This window comes from Papio anubis, chromosome X (genome assembly GCF_008728515.1).
Source record: "Papio anubis isolate 15944 chromosome X, Panubis1.0, whole genome shotgun sequence".
Lineage (NCBI taxonomy): Eukaryota > Metazoa > Chordata > Mammalia > Primates > Cercopithecidae > Papio > Papio anubis.
In genome coordinates, this window is record NC_044996.1 from 107065358 (window position 1) to 107078668 (window position 13311).

Below are 13311 nucleotides of genomic sequence, written 5' to 3' on the forward strand. Positions count from 1 at the left end.
CAAACAAGGACCCTTTTGAAAGGGAAAGGGGCGCTATTAATCATTATACCAAGACAACAGGACCACTCTGCACAAACTGTAACTAATGATCACTCCCAATGAGGGATTAGGAGCAGGAAAAAAATATGTGTATAAACCTCTAAATTTAAAAACAAGGGAGTTTCAACTCACAAATGAAGATTTAGAGGGATTTCACTATGAGTACTTTTGATGTTCTTATCTCATCTTAGAATTATGGTAAAAATGAGCCAAATGACAAATAAAGACTTCTTTCTAACAATTAGGAAAGAAAGAGGAATTAAATTGTTATCAAAAGCTACAGGGAGAACTACAAAACACTGGTAAAATAAATCATAGAAGTCAAACACAAAAAATAGAAAAACATCTGCTCATGGATTGGAAGAATCAATACTGTTAAAATGACCATAGTGCCCAAAGCAATATACAGATTTAATGTACCCCCATCAAATTACCAGTGTCATTTTTCAAAGAATTAGAAAAAAGCAATCCTAAAATTTACATAGAACCAAAAAAAGAGCCCAAACAGCCAAAGCAATCAAGCAAAAAGAACAAAGCTATAGGTATCACATTACCTGACTTCTAATTATACTACAAGGCTATAGTAACCAAAACAGCATGGTACTGGTACAAAAATAGACACATAGATCAGTGAAACAGAATTGAGAACCCAGATATAAAGCCACATACCTATAATCAACTGATCTTTGCCAAGTCGACAAAAATATACACTAGGGAAAGAGCATTATATTCAATAAATGGTGCTGGAAAAATTGGATAGCCATATGTAGAAGAATGAAACTGGACCCATATCTCTCAATATATACAAAAATTAGCTCAAAAGATGGATTAAAGACTTAAATGTAAGATATGAAACTATAAAAATCCTACAAGAAAATCTAGGAAAAACGCTTCTGGACATTGCCCAAGTCAAAGAATTTATGACTAAGACCTCAAAAGCAAATGCAACTAAAACAAAAATAGAAAAATGGGTTTTGATTAAACTAAAATGCTTCTGCACAGCAAAAAATAATCAATGGAGTAAACAGGCAACCTGCAGAATGAGAGAAATATATTTGCGAACCATGCTTCCAACAAAGGACTAATACCCAGAATGTATGTGGAACTCCAAAAATCCAACAAGAAAAAAAACAAATAACCCCATTAAAAGTGGGCAAAGAATATGAACAGACATTTCTCAATAAAAAACATACAAGCAGCCAAAAAATATATGAAAATGCTCAACATCACTTATCATCAGAGCAATGCAAATTTAAACCACGTTGAGATTCCCCTCTCACACCAGTCAGAATGGCTATTACTAAAAAGTCAAAAAAACAAGAGATGTTAGAGAGGATGCAGAGAAAAGGGAACTCTCATACACTGTTGGTGGAAATGTAAATTAGTACAACATCTATGGAAAACAGAATGGAGATTTCTGAAAAGCTAAAAATAGAACTACCAAGATCCAGCAATCCTATTACTAGGTGTCTACCCAAAGAAAAATAAATTGTGATATCAAAAAAACACCTGCACTCCTATGTTTATCACAGCATTATCCACAATAGCAAAGTCATGGAATCAACCTAAGTGTCCATCAGTGGATGGTTAGAAAAAGAAAATGTGGTGTATCTACACCATGGAATACCACATAGACATAAAAAGAAATCATGTCTTTCCCAGCAACATGGATAGCCCTAGAGGCAATTATCTTAAGTAACTCAGAAACAGAAAATCAAATACCACATGTTCTCACTTAGAAGTGGAAGCAAAATAATGGATACACATGGACATATAGAAGGAAACGACAGACACTTGGAACTCCAAAGTGGGGAAGGAGGGTGGTGAGGGTTGAAAAATTACCTATTGGGAACAAAGTTCACTATCCAGGTGATGGGTATCCTAAAAGCCCAGACTTAACCACTATGCAATATATCCATGTAACAAAAGTACATTTGTAGACCTTTAATCTATTTTAAAAATTACATTTCTTTAAGAAATTTGAATATGTACAATGTTACTAATAAACCAGGGTCCTGGCTGAATGATATCATCAAAATAAATCTCACATGCAAGAAAAAAAAAAAAAGCTAGGCTGAGAGATTCTGCGCCCTGTGATCCCGCCCCAACCCCACCAAGCCCCGCTCTCCCCACCCCGCCTCTCCCCACCCTCCCCACCCCGCCTCTCCGCATGCTGCCTCTCCCCACCCTCTAACCCTGCATCTCCACTCACAACTTCCGTGACTATTTGCTCAACTATCTCTCGCTTCTGGGACCAGCTAACAAGCTTTTGTGGTTAGCTCCTGGTTGCCCGCCAACCATGAGCACCCAGAACCGCCAAAAGTATACCGCTGGGGTGGAGGCCGCTATTGACCGCCTGATCAACATGCATCTGCAGGCCTCCTACACTTACCTCTCTCTGAGCTTCTATTTCGAAGGCGACGACGTGGCTCTCAAGGGCGTGGGCCACTTCTTTCGCAAGTTGACTGAAGAGAGATGCGAGAGCGCCAAGCATCTTTTGATGCAGAACCAGCGCAGCAGCTGCGGCCTCTTCCAAGGTGAGCAGAAGCTGCTCCGAGATGAGTGGAGTGGCAGTCTGGCCGCCATGGAAGCCGCTCTGGCCCTGGAGAACCTGAACCAGCCCTTTTTGGATCTACATGCCCTGAGTTCTGCCAACACAGACCCCAGTCTCTGTGATTTTCTGGAAAAGCACTTCCTAGACCGAGAGGTGAAACTCATCAAGAAGATGGGCGACTACTTGACCAACCGCCGCAAGCTGGCCAGCCCTCAGGCCAGGCTGGCGGAGTATCTCTTCAGAAGGCTCAAGGATGACTGGGAGCTTCCAGAGCCCAGCAACTTTTGAGGTGCCCCTCTGCATTCTTCTGGCTTCCGGATTTCGGCCTGAGCTTCTCAACATCCAGAAGTACTCACCAAGCCATGGACCACATGGAAACAATAAAAGGTTCTTTTTGCAAAATTTAAAAAAAAAAAAAATGCTAGGCTGAGAGGGAAAAAAAATGTTTGCAGAATAGCATGAAGGATCTGCAGTCTGTTTAATGCTCTAGAGTTTTTAAGAAATTGTTCTTTTGTGAGTCACGTGTGTATTTTAAGGATTGATGAAACTGCATTTTGTCTGTCAAGAAAAATACAGTTTCTTATTCACAAAATGTTGCATACAGTTTTAGTGGTTTAATAATTTCTCTGGGCCGGGCGTGGTGGCTCAAGCCTGTAATCCCAGCACTTTGGGAGGCCGAGACGGGCGGATCACAAGGTCAGGAGATTGAGACCATCCTGGCTAACCCGGTGAAACCCCGTCTCTACTAAAAAATACAAAAAACTAGCCGGGCGAGGTGGCGGGCGCCTGTAGTCCCAGCTACTCGGGAGGCAGAGGCAGGAGAATGGCGTAAACACAGGAGGCGGAGCTTGCAGTGAGCTGAGATGCGGCCACTGCACTCCCGCCTGGGCTACAGAGCGAGATTCCGTCTCAAAAAAAAAAAAAATTATTTCTCTGAGGCCATTCTGGGTACTGGATTGTTCTGTTATTCTTGGTTTTGCCCAGCAGAGCAGAGAGGCGAGTATCTAGAATATATCATATTGTATCTACCCCAAACCCCTAAACTCATGATAAAATTCCTTTTCCTGATTTTTCAAGTTAATGCGATGCCATCTGCCTTTTCAGAGAAATGCAGTAAGAGCCCTGTGAAATTCATCTTTGCATCTCCCATTTGGTTGCTACAGAGAACACTGGCTGTTACATCACATGCTGACCTCTTTATGAAGCCTCTCAAGAGAAATTTCGTTCTGGTCTTAGTATTAGGAATACCAGTGCTTCACTTGGATAATTGGTTTGTTTTTGTTTTACAGACACTGTAAGTGATGTAACTAATTAAGTTTCCTTTTCTAGACTGCCTGCTAGAAAGCTTAGAGACAAATTTGTAGTCTACCCAGAGTAAATGAGTAGAATTGTATAAGCATTTTAGTATGAGCTTCATTCTTGTCCCATTTGTTATTTATTTCTTGGTGTATGTTATGGATCCTTTGAAGCCACCTTAAACCCTCTCTGGAACAAGGCTGTGTTTAAGTAGATAAATAAAGTAAATTTTTTAAATGCAGATATAAAAAAATGGCTCTGTGGTTCATTTTAGAGAAAAGGGAAGACAATTTTAAGGAACACTAAGACAGCCAAAACGATTAGAATGGAGGTGGGTCAGATGGAGGTTAAATTACAGAAGCCAAGAGAGGAGAAGCACCAGAGTAGCATTTTATTTAAAATGTATTTCATTTTTCTGGCCAGTTATTTCCTCCTAAATCCATACATTTGTATCCCACAGATAGTAATAGGTGTGTAATGTTTTCTTTGCACTTTGAAAAGCTGGAGTTACAACTTTTTCTCAAACCTCAAAAGTGAGAAAAAAAATTAATTATTTTCCTACAGTTCCTTTGCTTCCTGAAGCAGGAAGACCAGAGGCATGCTATCCTTTCTTTTATCATGGAAGGGTTAGAGTCATAGGAAGAATATTTTGCAGAGATTGGGACAGCTATTTTGCTTAGTTAAGGAGAAAACTGTATCTTCCTGTTTTCATGCAAAATATTTTGATAATAAAAAAGAATATACTGGCAACTGTTTCCCTAGAGAAAGTTTTTTTCATTTGCTGGTTGTTGGCAGTAAGAGATATACAGAAGCAGTTAACAATTGTCTTCAGATTTGGATTAAAAACTCATATCTCTGTACTTAAAATATGTACTTAAAGTTATTTTCAAATTAGCACACAAATAAAAACACATAAATCTGACTGAGAAAAAAAATCACCTAGCCCTATGAGACCAATTGAAAGGCTGTAATTTGAGGTAAAATGTTTGTGAAGAAGGATGAGAAAATTTATTTCCAAATAATACACAGTATTTGTCAAACCATTGACAAATATGTCAACTTGACATTTTTTAATGTCAAGAATGGGGCTGTAGAATAAAGCTTTATTAAAGTCTCCCAAGTAGGCTAAACTGTTCTTTGGTCATCAAATAATTCTTGGAAAACACTTACTTCCTAATGACTTAAGGTTCTCGGCAAATTTATTTGTGGAAGATGGGAATTTGATGACATTAAATTTCAAGAGATTAATTTGGAAACAAGTCCCACAGTGATTTCCTCTATAGATAAACAGTGTGTGTGTGTGTGTGTGTGTGTGTGTGTGTGTGTGTGTGTACTTGCACAGAGAATTATAATAATTCTCGTATGACCAAGTTCCTTATACCAGCCTTCAAGATTCTTCTTGGTCTACCCTGTATAATTTATCAATACCTTTTAAATTGAATTTTCTATTACTTTCCCATTGTTGAAGTTTTGGGGGTGCCAATTACTCATCCTTCCTTTCATCCAAGAAGCCAGACTGGAATCAAGATAGCTTTGCTGATGGTAAAGCCAAATTGGAGAATGTGTGAGGGCTTCCTACTGCCACCCCCTGAATTAAACAAACCTCACGGAGACTCAGGGGAATGCTGGCAGCCCAAGGGAAGTGGGGAGTGCTTGGCAGGCCCATTGCCTTGTCATTGCAGTGCCCCCGTGCCCTGACTAATAAGCACCAATAGTCACTGGGCTCTGAGAGTTCTTCATATTCACCCTACTACTTCTCATGGATTAGAAGTGTGATAAAGGTCTCATGCAAATGACTGCAAGATCTCTCTGCTGTAGACAAACTTCTCAGTTTGCTGGTCCCAGGACGTGTAAAGTTCCTTTGATTTCCCTCACCTGGAATGCTTTTCATAGCCTACTTCATTAAATCAAACCCAGCCTGCTTTTCAGCCTAGTTCCAATCTGCCTTCTGTGAAATTTTCCCTGACCAACTCAACCTAGTCATCTGGCATGGATTCACCTTGTTTGTTTGTTTGTTTGTTTGTTTTGTTCTCCAAATATTTATTGAGGTCCTACTATATACAAGACAATGCACTCGAAATAATGCTGTTAACAAGACAAAGAAGCTCCTTAACCTAAGGAACATACAGTCTAGTGTTAAAGGCAAATACTAACCAGATAATTCCACAAATAAGCTATCATGAACTATGGTGAATTCTGTGAAAGAAAAGTTATGGGTAGCCATGAAAAGACCCCATCTGGGGGCCTGATATGGTCTCAAGACAATAGGCAAGGTCTCCATGGAAGAGACTTTGAGTTACATTCTGAAGGATGAATAAGAGTTATGTACACAAGGGGTGGGGGTGGAGGAAGGATGGTGAGGAGCTGTCCAAGCAGAAGTAGCAGCATGTGCAAAGACCCCCAGGTAGGAGAGGGCACAGTGCATCTGAGGACCTGAAAGAAGACCAGAGTGGCTGACAGCAGAGAGCAAACAGGAGAGGGGCTTGAGATGAGGTGGGAGAAGGTGTAGGTAAGGACTTTGGCCTTTATCCTAAGAGAAGTAGTGAGCTATTGGAGGTTTCTGAGCAGGGGACTGATATGATAAGATTTGTACTTTATAATCACTCAGAGTGCTCTGTGGAGAATGAACTAGAGAGGGCCGGAGAGGAAGTGGAAAGACTAACATGGAAGATAAAGGTATAGGGAGAGGAATAGAGAGAAAATAAGAGAATGGGAGCATGTAGCCCTATGTTGGTTGAGAGGTAGTACAGTAGAGCATAAAAACAGTGGCTCTGAAACCAAACTGCCCAGCTTTGTGCCCTGGCTTTCCCACGTACTGTCTGACCTTAAGCAGATTACCTAAGTGTTCTCAGTTTCCTGATCTGCAAAACAGGGATAATACCTGTCTACTTCTTAGGTTATGTGAGGGTTAAATGATGAATATATATTTAAAAACTTAGAATAGTGCCCAGCACACAGTAACTTCTTATTAAATAGTGTGGCTACTCTGTTAAACACAAATTATGCCTAGAACCACGGAATGGTTGTTCTCACTAATCAAAACAAAAACAAAACATTCTTCTGCTTGATGATGGCATTCAAACTGTTTTATTTATGTATTTGTTAGCTTATTAATTTCTTAGAGATGAAGTCTCACTATGTTTCCCAGGCTACATGCAAACTCCTGGGCTGAAGCGATCCTCCTGTCTCAGCCTCCCAAGCAGCTGGGACTACAGGAATGTGCACCATACCTATGCTCAAACTTTTTTAATAACAGTGATATTGCAGGAGAGTCCACAAAATGGACAAGAATGGCCTTGAAGGAAATACAGATCTCAGAAGGGTATTTTTAACAGAAATGCCCTTGAAGGAAGCACATGTCATTCCTGGGAAATTTATGGTTGACTTCACCACCAGCCTGCTTTATTCATTGTGGCTCCCCCTCTTTGCCCTTCTTAAGCCATTGCTCTGCCTGGTTTTAAGCACAGACTCAGTCAACACTGGGTTCTGAATATTTTCTTGGGGACAAGGAAGTCCATGCATCAACCATAGGCTTCATTCCAGGACTGGCCCCCTGATATTTCATGTCTTGTAGTTTGTCAGGCCACTAAGAGGTAAGAACAATGCCTATAAGCCAATAACCCAGCCTGATGTTCTGGAATTAGGTCACAATGAGGGATACTTGGACTACTATGTGCCAAACACCTGTTCTAAGCCATTCTCAACATTCCTGACTATAGATGCAACCTCCTAGTGATTCTGGTTTTACATCTATGGGACTGTGTGATCACGAGCGAAAAAGCTCTTCTGTATCTGAAGACCAGGGTAGCCTATAAACCTAGAACTAGCTCAGGACAAAGGAGAGATCTCACCAGCCCAAAGAAAGCACCAGAAGGTCAAATAGCTGGGAAAACCTGGGCAGGGGAGGACCTCTCCAGAAAAAGTAGGCTGCTGGACCACACGGCCACAGAGACACAAGACACAATGAGAAAACAGACAAGCGCCCTACTCAAGATCACAAGGACAACAGTTTTTCACTGAGAACTGGAGTAGGAGTAGGAAAATTGGCAATACGCCAGTTGTCCCTAGAATAAATCAGGTAAATTGTGCTCCAGAGAGGGCAGAGCTGGTGGTGCTGTTCTTCAGGGCAGTACAGCCTCTTTCTGTCACACCTTACTTGGCCAGGGCCAAGTTTGTAGACTACAGCTGCTGGGTCTCCTGGCAGATGTTCTGCTCCACTGTGCCATACTCAGCTACGAATGCCTGAACTTTTTTTTTTTTTTTTTAACTAAACCTTTCCTTTTTGATCTATTGTCTTTCAAATTTTCTGGCAGGATCAGTGTGTCAATCTCTTCCAAGATCTTCATAAACTGTTTGGTTGTGGCTTTTCCTCTCCTATCAAGTTTGCAGAGAGCTTCAGTTTGCAAATGCTTGGCCAGAAAACCTTGCTGGAGTCCAGTAAGCTGTTTATTCAACTCTTACAATTCGTCAAGTTTCTTCTCCACAGGCTTCACCAACTCTTTCAATTTCTTCAGTTCAACCTCTTCCTCTGGACTGTTCTTTTTCCCAATTAACATGACTTGGCAACCATTTTGTATTCCACATGCTGACAAAGGTATCTCCATTTCCTTCAGAGATGTTCCCTTAATTATGAGTTTCTGAAAAGACAGTGGAACCTCTGTGGCCTCTCCAACAACCTGGGTTAGGTCTTGGGCAATTGGTTCACTGCTGGACCTGCTGCAGGGTAATGTGAAGGTCATGCTTCTCATTGCTCGGAGTGACAGTCATGCTGAGCTCGGCTGCCACCATTTCCTCCTTGGTCACCTTCTCGCTCCAGGCTGAGTGGGGGTGGATTTTTTTGTTCATCTGCAGTGAGCTTGGCCAGGGGGTCCAGGGTCTCTGACTGGTGAGATTCCTGGCCTAGCCAGGAGCCCAACCACTTCCAGTCTGGATTCATCTTCTTCTCTTAGTTCTTTTATGACTCCCACTAGACTGTAGGCAAATGGAAGCTGGAAGGCAGGTAGCACAGTGGTTGAGCAGTGGGCTCTGGGCCAGACGACCTGTGGTTAACTCCTGCCTCCATTCTAACTCACCTTGGCCCAGTCCCTTCACCTTTCTCAGCCCCAGCTTATTCATCTGAAAAACCGGACATATATGCTCATAATCATAACACTACCCAACTCGTAGATCGTAGTGATGATTAAATGAGATAAACCATGAAAAGCCCTTAAGCTATGGCCCAGCACACGCTAAATGCACAATAGACGTTAGTTACTTTTATCAACTGTCTCCGAGCTATGCTAGTAACATCGCAAGCTTGCTTCTCAGTTTCAGTAAAACAGATAACTTTAGATTCTAGAATCTCCTTTAATGAGCATTCCTCCCTCTAAATCGCTCCTATAGGAATAGGAAGTAAAGTGTAGGAATTTGCTCATTTTTCAATGTGATGTTCAGTGAGTAGGAGTGGAGAAAAAGAAAATGAAGGTGGACTACTCTCTCCTCAACCAAATAAGTAGAGCCAGCTTATTTAGGCCCTGAGATTGTTTTAATCACCATACTGCTAAAAAGCAGCCATGGCAGCATTCTAACCTCTTTCTCAGGAAGGACAAGCTGCACAAAGGGGTCGTTTTAGAAGTAAAACTAATTAACTACCGGCTGCTAGTCTGCATAGTTTCCAATTCTTGGAAGTCTTCTCCACCCACTCTTCGCCCACACATCCTCCTCCTTCCACTTTGTGGTAGCCTTGGATATACCAGTGAGGAAGCAGGGACTGAATTGGCACAATCAGAACTCTTGGTATCACTGAGGCCTTGACCTCTTTTGCACTAGGGCCTGTTTAAAGCTCTTGCTCTTCGGGTACCATTTACAGGACTCTTCCTCTCTGGAAAGAAGAACAGTCTTACAGGTTGAGTTATAAGTGCTACTTATTTAGAAAAGGGAAATATCTTTATTACACTCATGTCGTGTTATTTACCTCTGTAAGCCGTTTAGCCACCCTGATGAATAATGTATTCATTGCAATAATAATAAAGCAGGTACTAATCCCTGGGGGATTAGGGTGGGGAGGGACACACATTGGAATGAGTTTAGAATTGATGTAAGCTTTCTGCTTAGTGTAAACTCCCCAAGAAGCAAACGTTCTCCTCAGGATTTTAGCAATTCTGATGGCTAAATTAGAGATCATAGGAGAAAGCAGAGAAAAGTCTGGATTTCACCAGAAAACCTCAAAAACTTCCCAATTGTGCACAATGTCAGGTCAAAGTGAGGGAGACGTGGGTAGAGGCAGCTATTCTGAGATTTTAAATCAACCACTTATTACTGCTAAAAATGTGTACCCTGAATATCATAATGAGAAATATCACGTACATCCAAATTGAGGGGCATTCTACAAAATAACTGGCCTGGAATTCTCAAAGTGTCAGGGTCAAAAAAGACAGAAAGACTGTGGAATTACCCTAGGTTAACAAAGACTTAAAAAAAAAAAAAGAATGACATCTAAATGCATGAACCTGCATTGGAGCAGGGTATGGAAACAAAATACTATAAAGGACATTGAGACAATTGATAAAATTTGAAAATGGACTATGGAGTGGATAGTATTGTATCAGTGATAAACTTCCTGGCTTGAATAACTGCATGGTGGTTAGATAGGGGAATTTTCTTGTTTTTTGAAAACACACACTATGAAAAAGATACTTGCACATGCATGTTTATAGCAGCACAATTTGCAATTGCAAAAATATGGAACCAGCCCAAATGCCCATCAATCAACGAATGGATAAAGAAATTGTGTGTGTGTGTGTGTGTGTGTGTATACACACATATATATATACATACATACTACTCAGCCCTAGAAAGGAGCAAATTAATGGCATTTGCAGCAACGTGGATGGAACTGGAGACTATTATTCTAAGTGAAGTAACTCAGGAATGGAAAACCAAACATTGTATGTTCTCACTCATAAATGGGAGTTAAGCTATGAGGATGCAAAGGCATAAGAATGATAGAATGGACTTTGGGGACTGAGGGGAAAGGGTGGGAGGGGGTGAGAGATAAAAGACTGCAAATCGGGTTCAGTATATACTACTCGGGTGATGGGTGCACCAAAATCTCCCAAATTACTACTAAAGAACTTCCTCATGTAACCAAATACCATCTGTTCCCTAAAAACCTATGGAAATAAAAAAAAAAATTAAAAAAAGAAAACACACACTAAAGTATTTAGTATGGCTGGGCACAATATCTCTAACTTGCTTGCAAATGGTTAGGAAAGCAATTGGTAAATCTGGATGAAAGGTAAACCGGAGTTCTTGTACTATTATTGCAACTTTTCTGTAAGTTTGAAATTATATTCAAATAAAAAGCTGTCCCCCAAAAAATCAATCTCAGATAATTTAAATCAGACTGACTATTTCTTGGGACCCAGTTGCTCGTGGCTATACTTTCTCTGTGTCTGGCAACATTTCTGTCACTTCCTTTTGCCAGGGGTGGAAACTCTGACAGAGAGTTAGGTTTGTTTTATGTCAGTGATTATTTGTCTCCTCTGATGGACTGTAAGCTCTTCTAGTACAAGAATTTGTTTTATTCATCTTCGTAACTCCTGCATCTACCATGGTACCTAACTCATACTAAGTGCTCTAAAACAATTTGTTGAATAAATAGTGTAATGGCTTTTAAGTGACCATTTGGACTTAGATTTCCAGTCGCAGGGCTTCATAAACGATTTAACCAACAGAAAATTCCATATTCTGTTTTTATTCCAAAATATAAATTATATACTTTCAGATTTGTTATCTAACTCTTATCCCCCAAAAGTATGTCAACAATTTTTTAGAAGAGAGAATAGCCAAAACAAGGAGGCAGAGAAAAGGAAATCCTATTATTTTATTGCTACACAAGTGATATTGCTGCTGGATTAAGTATTTTAATTTTTTCAGGGCTTATAGTTTATATCTTCAAAGGAGGATCTGTGTTTCTTGCTTTTCAGTTGAAAAAATCTATTTCTTTTAGCCATTATATACATTTGGGACTATGCAGAGCTTCAGGATTTAAGATTCTTCTCAATCTGAAAGGTCACAGAGCATGATGGAAGATCGAGTTTGCTTTTCGGTTTTAGTCTCTTCTTCTATTCAGCTCCCATTTCACACTTGTGAGTGCTATCAGTACCTGTACATATAATCTTATTCTTTTGGGCCCTTCTCTCATCACCTCACAGAAGCATCTAATGATGTTCAGAACTTCTCTGATGTTCACAGTTACACCTCAGTATTATTACAAGCTGACCAAATGCTCACAGCCAGGCCATTTTTTTTTTTCCTGTGGGACATAAACAATCTCACAGAATACCAAACACAGATAAAGATACCCTGAGACCATTAGAAAATGAAACAAAACAAGGTCACTTCATAATTTTGTCTAAGCCCAAACAAAATCCAAGCCACTATGCCTTTCACAACAGACCTAATCATAGGATTGCCCCCACTTCTGACAGCATCTGATTGAGAGCAAATCCCTGCTTCTTTGTTCCCCTCCCCATCATCCATCCAAAGTCCCAACTTTATCATAGTTTCTTTCTAACACACTCTTACTGAGACTCTGTAAGGTCCACCATGATGTGTGTTTCTTAACTGCAATGAGTAAAAACCCATGTTGTTGAATTATAGCCATGTTCCTGGTCATACTTGGCTGAAGAGCATTGACACACTATTCTGGGGAATATTCTTCCTGACCACACATTCAATCTATAAATAGTTGAGGGGTATTTTAGAGTATCCAAAGAGAGTATGTCCAACTCCTTGTTTCATTTAATCAGAAAGTATCTATTGGTAACATTCATTAATTCATTCCAAAAGTGTTTATTCAGCATCGACTCCATAGCAGGCACTGAACTGGGTGCTTTGGATAAAGACACATTACTTTCTCAATGAGCTCACATTCTGATAGGCAAGACTTCAGTACAGTATGATAAATTGTATAGTAGAAGTAAGAACCAGGTAGTGGTTTGCAAAAGAGGGCATGATTACTTGGGGAAAACTTGGAATACTTTAAGAAAAAAGAGCTGCTTAGCTGATCCTGACAGATTATCAGTGTTGACCCATTGGACAAGAGAAGAAGGGGTATTTTATGCAGAGAGAAGGCGCTTGAGGAATAGTTGGGATGCCTGAGATGAGAAAGTGGACTGTAAAGAAAAGTCTGGAGAGGAAGGCAGGGCCCCCCGATCATGAAGGGCTTAATGGATTTAATCTTGCAGTGGCAAGGAGCTCACCAGAATTTATGGGGGGAATCAACACAAATATAAGCTGTAGCCCCTGCACTCAAAGAGTTTTCATTGTTGTTGGTGAGATAAAACTCACACATAAAAAACAACCAGAAAGCAACATAAGCAATATAAAATTGTAGCTCTCCTATCCTCTTGCTCTACCTAGAAATTTCCTGTAAAGAA

At 40.4% G+C, this 13311-nt stretch overlaps 2 pseudogenes; one reads left to right on the forward strand and one right to left on the reverse strand.

The window, feature by feature from the left end:
• Positions 1-2244: 2244 nt before the first annotated feature.
• LOC110742201 lies at positions 2245-3314 on the forward strand (annotated as a pseudogene).
• Positions 3315-8041: 4727 nt separating this feature from the next.
• On the reverse strand, positions 8042-10787 carry LOC110742200 (annotated as a pseudogene).
• Positions 10788-13311: the final 2524 nt, after the last annotated feature.